The sequence below is a fragment of the Synchiropus splendidus genome, chromosome 8 (genome assembly GCF_027744825.2).
Source record: "Synchiropus splendidus isolate RoL2022-P1 chromosome 8, RoL_Sspl_1.0, whole genome shotgun sequence".
In the NCBI taxonomy this organism is placed as follows: domain Eukaryota; kingdom Metazoa; phylum Chordata; class Actinopteri; order Syngnathiformes; family Callionymidae; genus Synchiropus; species Synchiropus splendidus.
Window position 1 is genome coordinate 15276807 of NC_071341.1, and position 12961 is coordinate 15289767.

Here is a 12961-nt window from a genome sequence, read left to right on the forward strand (position 1 = left end):
GTGGTAACTGTGAAGCTCTTTCACATATCTAAATATGTTAAAACAGTTGCGCTAGTCCTAAACACAAATCTTGCTATTCTTCATGTTTAGGGTGAAATAATATCTATTTCCAAACCAGCCTCGGCTAACAAGCCCATTACCATCCAAAAAAAAAAAGGATCTGACATTTTCATTTACTTGTTGGGCTCGTGCAAGGATTCCTCAAGTGCGCCCCCTTCGCCTTAAATCATCCCCACCTGATGTCACTGTGGTGCATGGGATTATGTAAATGTAACATTTATAGCGTCATTTGCCATGTAGCTGTCTGTGAGTTGCAGTTGCCAAAATTGTTGAACTATTTCACATTTAAATGAGCCAATAGTAAATATCGTTTCACACAGATAGCACAGCAGTTCACTCAGTTTTCACTCATCCCCTCAACTATTCCATAGCTAGAGATTTTTTTTCTTGCAAGATTGCCTTTTAATTTTCTCCCTCTTGACTCTGGAGAGTCCAGCACTTTTGCTGTTTGACAATTCTAAGCATTTCTGGGGATTAGAGGAACGGCCACTTGATATAACCCAGCAGAATAGTAAACAGGTCTGGGTTGCCACACTGTAAGCTGTGAGAGTGAGATAGGAGAAGCAGCGCAGATTTTCCTTCCCTCCCCTTGGACTCTCATTCTTCCTCTACATGGAGTGTATGTCACCAAAGTATATGGCTATATAATAACAGCTGGACCGTAATGCTGTCATTCGAGGGCAAGCAGATATTAATTACTGGCTTTTGATCCTTAGTTTTTTGGGGATAACCAGACTTCTTGAAGGTTCAAACAAGCTTTAAATGAAAGGACTCTTTTCAAATTCCATCACTGGTCTCGCTTGAAAGGGGTTTGGCAGCTAACTGAAGGTAGTGCTGGCAGGCTGTGAAAAGCCAGGCGAGCAGACTGTAACAAAGGACTTGCTGGTCAATTTGGCAAAAAAACACAGGGCTAGTGTTGTTAGAAGTACTGACTATCAGTTTCTACAGGGATGCGATATGGGTTTAGATCTACTGTCTTGGTCCATGCACTTCATGGTTTCATTGGAGCAAGATTAGTGTTAATAATGAACTTTATTTACTCTTTAGAAATACACTATTTATCAGTAAAAGCACAAAACACCTCCTGGAAGTAAAATATTGGAGCTAAATTGTTCCAGTGATGGACTGCCTACTTCATCAGAGATGTATGTGCTGAGAGGTCACATAAGAAAACAAAGCTGAGTTGGAGTAAATAACCAATATCAAACTAATTTCACTGCACTTCCCCACCCCAGATCGACCGTGGGTCACACTGATGGTGTTAATTCAGCTTCTACCACCTCAGTGCAGCGATAATGAGCTGCTCCGTCTTTGTGACGCAGCTAAACACCATTGGTAGAAACACGTATCCAGTCCTCAGTATACATTTGCGCCATGTACTTGTTTGATTGACGTTTGAAAACTTGTGTTTTTGATCATTTTACTGAGCCTGTTTCTGATATGCTCAAGAGATTGAATCCAGGTGTTTGTCAGGCTGGCACAACTCGTGTGGTTGGTTGGTTCTGGCTCCACATTGGGCAACAGGTACATTCGCCACTGCCATCGCTCAACATGCAGGATGAGCAGGGGAGTTGTTGATTTTGTGATATTGTTCATATCTTGAAGACAAAATACCGTTCAACCCTAGTTGAGAGTGTGTTTCCTCAAAGATCGGGAGGCCACCAATCCTTTTTATCACCTGAAGCAGTGACACCTGCTAAAGCATGGTCTACGGGGGCCTTTACAATCCCAGCCTTGATCCCAGCAGCTGTGTCAGGAATCAAGGGAAGTAGGAGCGGGAGCCACGTATAGGGGACGTGGAGACTGGACCCAATCGCGAGTGGTGAAAGTCACACTGAGGCAGGAACGAGTTATAATATTTAATAATTAACCAAACAAGAAAACACAACGGAAAGCGTCACCGAACCGGAAAGAAACGGAGCAAATGCAGAATGTAAACAGTAACAAAACTAACAGAAGTGCACAAACATGACTAAAAGGTCAAAACAGAAAGCGTCACCGAACCGGGAGAAAACTACAAAAGAAACCAGGGAGCACACGGCAAAAACAGGAAGAAAACACTAACTCAGGCACTTCAGTTAAACACACAAATCCAAAATAAGCTAGCTCACCGAACAAGAGACACGAGAACCAGGAGTTGCAACAGGAGCTAGCAAACAGAACAATAAGAAGCCGAACACAGGGAGAGACACGAGAACCGGGAGTTAGAGCTAGCACACAGAAGAAAAGAGCCGAACACAGGGAGAGACACGAGGACCAGGAGTTACCACAGTGGAACGAGAGGAGTCCAAAAAACACAGGAACCAGAGGAAACATCACCGGGAAACATGGAAACACACCGGGACTAGGAGAAGTGGCAGGGAACAAACACACAACGATCTGGCACACGTTGCTGGAGCCCAGGTGTTTTTGAAGACAGTAATCATGGGGTAATCGGCTCCAGCCGTGTGCCAAAGGAACAGAGGGAGAGAAGCAAAACCAGGACTCGGAGCCTGGAGGCGGAGTCATGACAAGCTGAAAGCAATGCTTGTGCAGTTGCAACAACAGACCACAGAGTCCACTTTATCCAGCACCACTTAAAAAAAAATTCTCTGGTGTCTTGTTTTCTGGGCGTAAGTGAAGATAATTTATCATTTATTTATGTTGCCTATCATAGTTGTGCATAGGATAGTAGGTGGTTCTTTTTCATATTGCAAGCTAACCACCGTACATTTACGACTGTAGTCAGTGGTGTAACAATCCTCTTTTGTCATCTCATTTGGAGCAGACATGCTGGCCATGCCTTCCACGCTGATACGGAACAATGGCATTTGCTCACAAAGTAGAATATATGGCAGCCTGGTTCACTATCGGTCACAAAGTTTGTGGTTCACTTTCTCACTGTTATGGAGTGAAGTTATTATCCAGTGTAAAGGCATGACAAAGAAGCTTGTGTGTCGTCTAATCTTGCTTTTGCCTCAGCATGGTTCAGTAATCTGAGCCCTATACTGTAAACTAACATCACCTGAGCGTTTTGAAACAAGACACTCAAGTCAAAATATGCATTGTCCTTTTATCTTATTCATTTTCATCTCCCTGTTGTTGTGATTAGCTCCTGCCTTTGTCGAATAAATATTGATGCTGCATAACAAAATAACAATTGTTCCGAGCAACAAGGTGTGCCGTGATTTTATTACGCTTGACATGCCTCGCATTTATTCCAATTCACTGCCATTGCTACTGATGCCATTACTGCTAATTTAGTCAGGAGCAAAAGAACCTGACTCTTTCACTTAAGTCAACCTTGGCAAATCCTGAAGTCTCTGCTTCTTTTCAGGTTAAACACGTTTGAGATTCTTCCTAATTTATCGCCAGACAAGATGAGAAAAGAGGCTGTTTGAATTCCCACTGTCAGAGCGTTTTCATATTCAGGCGCACGGCTGTGGGTTCACAGATACCTTTCTTCTTTAATAAATCGCAGGTGGCTCTTGAGTTTCGGGAGGAATGACTAATTTTAAAATGATTTTCCGGATAGTTACATGAGCTCCAGGTCTTATTAAAATGTAAGCAATGAACAAATGAGGCGTTGTTGTGTTTGTTTGTGTGACGCATGAAACACATTATGGATGAATTGCCCTGCTTGAAGCAATGTTCTCATTTGAAGAGTCTCATTTAAGAAGTTGGCAGAGTTCTCCCCAGTGTTTAGCAGTATAGGGCCCCCTACACTGGAATATGGATTTTTACAGGCTAAAGAGCGTCATGCTGCCAAAATATTGAGCCTTGTCACATCAAACCGATGGAATCACAGGCATTTTATTTCCCTTAAAGCGCTCAAAATTAGCTGTTTTCACCCATATGTCTGCCGCTCCGCCAACAGAGCCGATCTCCTGGAGGACTGGAGACAAGAAGCTGCAGCTGAGACTGGCTGTGGTGTCGGATGCTCAGGCAAAAAGAAGCACATTTTGGTTTGTCTTGTGCTTTGACACTGTTGCTGTCCCTTTTGCTTCAACGTTTGGGTTAAAAGTGTTGTAAGAGTTTCAGCTGTTGCAGTGTATTATATATGTGTATTTTATATATATATATATATATATATATATATATATATATATATATATATATATAGTAGGAGGCCTGTACGACTCAACTTCCAGAGAGGCAAATGAGTAATATGTGTAGCGCAATTCTATATAATAAATGGAATGTAGATTTTCTTTACCATGTTGTTAATGTGTGTAGCCTAAGGCATTGATATTTCATTGTGCTATTGGTCCACTGAGGGTGTTTCAATCAAGAAAAATAGCATTGTCACTGTCTCATAAACCTGGAAAAGAGCGGAAGCGGCCAAGTGGAATTACGGAAAGATGTTAGTTGCGATTGCTTTTGAAACTCTTTGTATTGCCCGTAATTTTCCTCTATTTTTCTGCTGTCACTGTTTTACTGAGTTCTGCTTCCCCTCCCTCAGGTTCTGTGGATATATTGGCTATTACAGGAGAACATGTTTAAAATGAAATGGCACATTTAACTGATGTTGTGGCTGGAGGCTGAGAACAGGACATTTAATACTGCTGTACACTGGGAGGATAGAGATAAGATGAGATATATGAGGTGGCCATGATGCTGGCTGGTGCACAATCTTTCTTCAGTTCAGTTGAGGTGCTCGCTGTCTTCGGTCAGCCATGTCTATGACTTTATCAAGATATGCTCCATTGCCATGAAATGCTACTCACAGCTGCTGATGCTCCGGCTCGGCAGTTGGATTTCCTTCAGTATGTGTTACGGTATGACAACGACTTTTAGCTTGAGATAATTGTGATTTACAATTGATGTTTATGGAGCAAGCTGCTTTTTAAAATAAGTTTACATATTTGCCCTGCTACTGGAAGTAAACAGAATTGTGTCTTCATAAATCATGTCATCCATTGTCCCGATAGGCGTGAGATATTTTACATTCTAATTATTTTCTCACTGTTCTTAACGTCGGGGTAAAACTGTCAATACTAAGGTTCAGCAGAGGCTCATTCATGAAAATATAATATAACCACAGAAGTACTGGCTTGTTCTAGCTTGCCACTCCAGCATTTTTACACCTATTTTTCAGTGGTTTCTTTTTATTTTATGGCATTTTCAAAGGGAAGGGAAGCACGTCTTTTCAGGGACCTGCGGTTCAAACTTAATAGTGCTGCCCTTTTATTCCCAAGTGAGCCATTGTTTGCCTAATATCTGTCTACATTCTTCTTTTATAAAGCCATTTTCTTTACATGGGAGAGAGGCAAAAAAAAGCAGGTGAGCGGGATCCCTTTGATTGTCAGCTTCCTCCGGGAAACAGTATGACCTGAAATAACATCAGTGCAGTATTTAGTCTGTTTCTGATAAACCCAGTACAGTGCCTGCGGAAATTTGAACAAAGACTTTGGCACATTGCGACAGAACTTTGCTTAATGCTAATTCCACTATTCAAAGTTTACTGTGTTAAAAATGGCAGTAGCATTGAAACTTATCAGAACTTTCTATCCATCCATCCATTTTCGCATGCTTAGATGCTCCTAGGCCAGTGAGGAGATGCAATCCCTCCACCTGGTCCTGGGTCAACCCCTTGGTCTCCTCTCAGTTTCTCAGTTCCTGAAACACCTCCAAAGGGAGGCGCCCTGGGGGCATCCTCATGAGATGCCCAAACCACCTTTGCCTCCTTCCAGCTTGGAGAAGCAGCAGCTCTACTCCAACTCTCTCCCGAGTGACAGAACTCCTCACCCTATTTCTAAGGGAGATGCCTGCCACCCCTCGAAGGGAACTCATTTCAGCTGCTTATGTAGATATTGTTGTTTCCGTCATGACCCAAAGCTCATAGGTGAGGGTCGGGGCCAAGACTGATGGTAAACAGAAAGCTTTACCTTTGCCTTTTGGCTCAGCAGAACTTTGTATACTGCTAGATAGCTGGACATTCTTACTGTCTCTGACCCTTTGGTGCACTTTGGTGTCCTTTTTACTCTCAGTACATTCCTTTCCTTTTAAATCATGGCAGCTCTCACTACCCTGCTATAAATCTCTCTTTCACGCTCGCTGCTACTCTTCTCTCACAGATCACACTTGTCACAACGTAAGCGACATACAATGAAGAATAAGAAAGAGGAATGCATCACTTGGAGCCAAGAAATGTGATATTTAAAGCCACAAATGCAACAATTCTGTGTTGCGTACGTTTCCCTGCAACGTTTCATCCTTAAAAAAAAAATAAACAAACAAAAAAAGAAAAAAACGTGACCAATAGATAAGACAATCAAGTGTAATGTTTGGTGCTTTGTTTTCAAACCAGAACTACAATCCTGTATCAATGACTAATTATCAATAACTTTCTTGTAGCCCGCTCACATTATTTGTAAATGTATAGTTGATCCGCAGAAGTTTTATGCAGCCATCACTCCCACTAATGAAACGGAGCAGTGGAACTGCAGTGTGTATTTGCTAGACACATTTCTACAGCTTTACTGTTGGTAGTGTCGCCGATATCAGAGATGCGAACTGGGCCCTTTCTCACAATGCAACCCCAAAAGAAAGCCGACTGAACACAGCCTGTGCTATTTTTAAGACAACAATGTTCTACAGAGTTGCTCTTGCACGATGTTATCTTGGGCTTCATTAGTTGTAGTTGTCACGCTTTCGTGGCTTTGTGTATTTGTATTGAATGATGTAGACTGCGAGTACAGTTGTACTACAATGGTTATTGAACCACTCTTCCATGACTCATTGCTTTTGCCCGAGTCCAGTGTTGACCGCGCTTATCTCTTTGGCAACACCTTTGAAGTGGATAAGTTACAGCAACAATGACTATGGAGTAGGTAGTTGCTGGTACGAGTCCCTGGTTGCTTTGGATAAAGGTGCCTGCCTAAAAACTAATGTTCAGTTGTTGTTTTAGTATTTGCGTTAAATAGATGTGTGATTTTCCAACACTGATCTCTGATCTCAATTGGCCCCAATGACGGTGATTGGCTGGTTCTTCTGAGAAATTCTGAGGAGCCTGTTCACCCAAGAGAATAGAAGCCAGGTGAGATGGCTGACAGGACCATTACCTGGGGAGGTTCACCGGAGGAGGTCACGGGGCAGACCAAGGATACTCTGGCAACATGATCTCCCACATTTGAGGAGCTGGAGGAGGTTTCAGAGTCACTGAAATCTGGGCCTCTTGGCTTGCCCTGCTCCTCAAGCTTGCTGGAGCAGAAGAGAATAAATGAGAAATAACCTTGATCCATTCACTCTCTCTTTCAGATGGTTGTTTATGCATAACCGCTGTGATCAATTTCCTTCAGGCAATCTACTTTTAAATTGCTCAATAAGTGTCTTTTTCTTGAAATAAGCAGGAGCCTCGACAATAACCTGGAAAGAAGGATGGAATACTACAATGAAATTTGCATTTAGAATACATATATTGACCTTAATCATAGTCTTAAAGACCTTCTGACAATCTCAGGAGCCTTCTATTGCGGATGAACGTAATTCTTGCGGATAATGAGGCCTGTAATGTCAAAATAGGATTATGAATGTATTATTAGGGAGGGGTTTGTCAAAGCACCTCATGACTCATTCAGTCAAAAAGTGATATTTCCGTAGCTGTCGTGTTTTTGTCATGAGTGAAAGGCTGTTGTTTTGCAACTGGCCTGAGAAAGAGGGGCTGAATTTTCTCCCCAGCGTTCATAGCTGGCCGCATCTGGCAGCGGAGATGAATGCGTCTTTGAGCGTGTGGCACATCTTATTTTATCATTTTGAAATATCACAGTTCCTGCTTTCCACATCAACCACCAAGAGACTCCCCCACTGCAGTGCTTCATCTCTTCCCACAGTCTTTCATAAATAGGACACTGGTGCTATTTATTTTCACCCAATTTAGTGGTCACTGTAGACTTCCACCAGAGAAGCATTTCAAGTTCAATCTTTGCTGCGCCCGTCGCCATGGAGACAAAGCGCCTTCATCTCCAACCTCATCAGGAACAGTTTACATGGGAAGGACTCTTATGCGCTCCGATGTAACTTTGGCTTTTCAGTCTTACAAATAATGGGAGGGCAAGTGTTCCCTTTGAAGAAAGGTGTTGTTATGCACCGGCTATTGAGCTTCCGCTAATTTGTTTTCACCCTAGCTTCTTGTCCCCGGCGAGAAGAGCGCGGTCTATTTCCTCCAGTCCTGCTGTGTCATAGTGAGCTCCGGTCCAGATTGTTAGAGCTTGTTCACTGGGTGACCTAGAAACTGAGCTGTTGGGATGTGAAATTAATCCACAATATTTATTTCATCAGTATCTTCATAGCAGCCTACGCACAATATGGAAACTAAAGCTCATCACCGCACTGAATAAAGTCAAAGTAGTGAGGATAGTATCACGTGAAGAAGGATACTGCCTTTGTTTTAGAGTCCGTTTTTTTCTTGTGGGTTGTTGCAATGTTTTATCTCTCTCATGTGATGGATGTAGCTTAGGAGCAGGGATGAGAAAAAGCACTTGAGAATCGGAAACCTTCGAAGTCTGTGTTGCAGAGAAAATAGTGTCCTCAGTGTCTGTATTGTATGCTTTTGCAACCACTTTGGGGAACAATGGGTGGTAAGCTATTTGGAACAGTGAGGGCAGCACTGAGTTCTTTTTATGGTAAGAAGGTGTCTGTTGGAACGTTGAGTCGTCAGTCAAAGAAAAGAAAGAAAATCATAATGATTTATTCATAGATTTTCCATAGTATCATTAAGAAAAAGTCATTTAACATGGTCAGTTATCTTGTTTTGAAATGTTATCTTCACGTTCAGTATTGTCACAGTGTTAGTCACTTTTGAATGAAGTTGTTTCTGGTGCGGCACTGAGGAAAGCATCATTATGTGAAACAGATTTGCACAAGATGCTGGTTTTTCTGCTGTGTCAGACATTTGTCCTGTTGTCATCATGACTTGGAGGTAATAGAGTGGAATGATGTTATCGCATTCAGACCTGCTGTTCCGGATTTCTATTGTTACACTGAGAGTTTTGCATTTCAATCTGTGTTTCTACTTTCACCTGGGATCAATCGCTTCGGGCAGCAAAGAAAAGTATACAATCACATTTGCTGGAATTAGATTTCTCCAAAGCGTGTCTGGACTCTGTCACCCGTGAGAGACTTGAGGTGTGTCCTCGAACTCTTACAGATATATATATACATATTAGATGACTGGTGCCCAACTTACCTCTGTACGTTGAGCTCGGTAATGTTGTCAGGGATTTTCCTATTGATGGGTACTAGACATGCTGGAGTGACTACGTCTTTGGGTTGACCTTGGTGTTTCACCTCAATATTGCGATATATACCACTACCATGAAGGGATTCAATTTAAAACATGATATGAATTCTAAGCAGAATAATGGGATTCATTCAATGTTCACCCAGGCTGTATAATAACACACGTCTTGTCCAACCCGTAAACTATGACCTAAATGAATTATGAGGAACAAATGCTCAGTAACCTACACTTTGTCATAAAAATTCTGCCTTCTGTGGCTTATATAAGTTGAAATAATAATTCCGCAGCTTGCATCGCTTTAAAAGCTTCCATCTGTTTTGAAATTGAAAGGAAATGTTGAACAGAGCCGAGCCGACTTGCTGCCAAATCTCCTCGGGTGAGTTCTTACAAGTTGTCCCAAGTTAGATGCTGAAATCAACAGGGAATTAAGCTGTCTCCAGCAGGGGCGCCCTGACCTTTCTCTGCACTGTAACAAGGATTCCGCTGGATCTCTGGCAGAGCAAACAAGACTCCCCCACTCCCCCAAAAAAATCCACATCATGTTTGTGCTCTTAAGTTTACAAACATTTTCAATACCCTCCTCAAAATGAATATTTAATTTGGCCCCCAGCTACTCGCAGTTTATGAAAAGCTTTTCCAAAATTCTTTCAGAGACAGGAAGTGACAGCGAGTTCACTTTTTTTTTGGGTTGTTTTTAAGATGCTTTTCAGCAGCAAGTCCCTGTTTGCCCTCGACTACATTAAATTCTGCGTTACCAATTTGCTGTTGAGGATAAACTTATGATGTTTTTATTAGCCATGCCTAGTCGTTCAGATAAGTAAGCTCATTAGTCCATTTCTCGTGGCTTCCCATAAGTCGCCAGATCTCTCTGTGTATTGCTGCGAAGTAGCTGCTGTCTAAGTTATGTTGATTTTCTACAGATTAATTCCCTTGTTGCGACCGTTACAGGCGGCCTCTGCCGCACTGAGAGTAGCTTCTGTGGTTCTTTTCGAGCTGCCAGGCTCCGTGAATAAATCTGAAATCAGAAATTTAAAAGCCCAAATTTGAACATTGTTCTGGATAGGAATGACTTTGATGCTTTGAGGTATTGTTGTCTTACAATATCTTTTTGTGTCCTCATTACTCATCTTGTGTGTCCAATTCTTGGCTCTGTTCTGTTGGCCAGAATTCAGCAGTGATGGATTCTGACCAGCAGCTTTCAAGTGATAAAGTGTTTGAAGTTTTATAGTAGGTGATTTTGCTGCTGACAAGTGTCAAATGAAGTGCTCTATTTTTTTAAAGGCTAAACACACACACTCACAGACAGACATAGCTCATTGTGTTTTTCCAAATACCCACAAAACCAGAGGCAATTAAATCCCCTGCCTTCCGTAAATGTGCGGTAATTCTACATCAAAGCAGCATGAGAGTGTGGTGAATAAATCCAAACACGCGCACGGCTCATTGTCATGGAAAAAGGCAGAAAAACAGGAGCCAACAATTCGCACTGCATGATGCAAGCGCAAATTATGCAGGTTCAAATCAGGACATTCGGAGAAAGAAGGAAACCAAACCCATTTCCATGTTCCCCTGAGAGGACGCGTGGAAGCCATCCTCCTGCAGCTGATCATATCATTTCAATTAACAATTGCTGCATTATAAGGAGCTCAGTGGGGCTGCGGGTTTATTATTTGCAAATGAGCAAAGGGTAGAAGTTTAGAGAAGCAAGTCTATGCCAAGAGGGAGGGCAGCAATACCACTGTAATTAGGCTCTGACTGTAGGAGCCGGAGGAACTGTCAGGGTTGTCTCCAGCAGAAGGTTACTGCACGGGTGCTTATTCAGACGCCAAACGTGGGCATGAATGATAAGTGATAGCGTGTTCACATGAGTCTGCTACTCCGTGTTGTGCTGCGTCTATCATCGGTCCACATGGTGAAGGAAATGAATATATGACTTTCATAGAGGGCTTCATTCTTTCCCTTTTGCACTCATGCACTCCTGGTTTTGCAACAGCTTTTAAATATCGCATTAATGTACTGTACTGTAGCTAGCTACGAAAACCGAGCAAGATTAAAAAAAAATTTGTTGGATGCTTTTCTTCTTTCCTTCGTTTGTTTTTGCTTTGTTTTCTTGTTTGCTGCAATTTGTCTGAGCTTAACTTATCCTTAACTTATTTTTGAAATGAGTGCCACTTGGACCACTGCATGTCCCTCTACTACTTCCAGGACCAGTCTCCCATGCAGCGCCTGGTACACGGGCATCTTTGTCACTGTCAGGGTCCAGTTCAAGCAGTCTACTAAGAGATGCGTGAAGAGAACTTTGCTCTCCAAGATACTACATTTGCACTCTTCAGCCAGATCCATAATGATTACTGAACAGCTGCTGATAAATTGTCTGAGGACCAGACCTGAGGTGACCAACCCTTCTCTCATGCTCGCCTAGTCTGGAACAGTGTGCATCTAAATCTTTGGACTGCACAGACACAAGAGCAGGCTGAATCTACAGTGAAAAGGAACATCTTTTAATACAAACTGAACACCAATCTTATTGCTTTTAATATATGTGGTTTTATTCGCAAGGTTAATCTGATTTATTTTTATTTTATCATTATTTTAACAAATATATTTTAATTGTGTTCATGCGCTTTGGAGTCGCTGTAGAAATATGCTATGCTTTATATTCCGAGCAACCCTGAGAAAAGAGCTCCCTTAAAGCACTGCTACAAAACAAACTTCTAGCTAGCAGCATCTTTGGCCTCTTTAGTCGTCTACTCACAAAAGGAAACTTTCTCGTGTCTGCCATCTCTTGCAAGGCCCATTTATTTTCCCTTTATGTACGACAATGTACCAGTCCTTTTCAAATGATGTTACAGTCACTGATCACATGTGTTCTTTATGCTGGTGTCGCTGTTCACCAATATGAGGAAATATGTGGATAACAATATGCCTTAAGGCAGGGCCATACCACTCCTTTAAATACCCACTGCCTTGACCGGTTTTGAAAGATCTCTATTCGAAGCAAAGGTTTTTACTTACAGTTCCATTTGAACGATGCCTACCACATTAACTAGATATCTGGAGCTTGTTTATATCAATGTGGTAATGTTTATTGTTTTCGATAGGAGTGTGAACTGTGATAATAACCTAGCTGCTGAATAATTCATCACTTTTCCTTGCTGTTTGAAGACTGTATTGACAGGAGGAAGAGAAAACAGAAATCACCAGCAGCAGTCTCAACAGGGATAAAAGCCGCTCTGACCACAAGGGATTTCTTTTTGTTTTAGATGGGTAAATGCCAAAGTGCTCTTTTGGTCCTACTTCTACCACACAAACAGATCACCATCGTTCGTTTGCTATTTGGAGAGCAACATATTGTGATTGTGGCAGTCCTGACATAACAAAATCAAATTAAAAGCATTTGACATCCATCTTGACGGTTTACCTCAGAATCAGAATCAGAATCAAATTTATTGCCATGGTCGGTTTACCTAATACCTAATCTTCCATCAACTAAGGTTGAGGGTCAGTCAGGTTGACATTGCAAGTCACACAGTCACAACATGCTGACAGAAACAGGAGAAAACTGCCCCCACTCTGATATTTTCCCAGCATCGCGTGAAATCTCATTGGTGTCAAAATCCCTGTGTTGCAAAAACGCTGGGACCTGAGTAACCAGAGAAACTTACTCCAGTTCTATTAAGA

General features: G+C 42.0%; 1 protein-coding gene across 4 annotated transcripts in view; it reads left to right on the forward strand.

Annotated features, from left to right (window-relative positions):
- Positions 1–12961, forward strand: part of nbeab (neurobeachin b) — a 223080-nt gene that overhangs the window by 39826 nt on the left and 170293 nt on the right. The gene's annotated exons all lie outside the window — the stretch shown is intronic.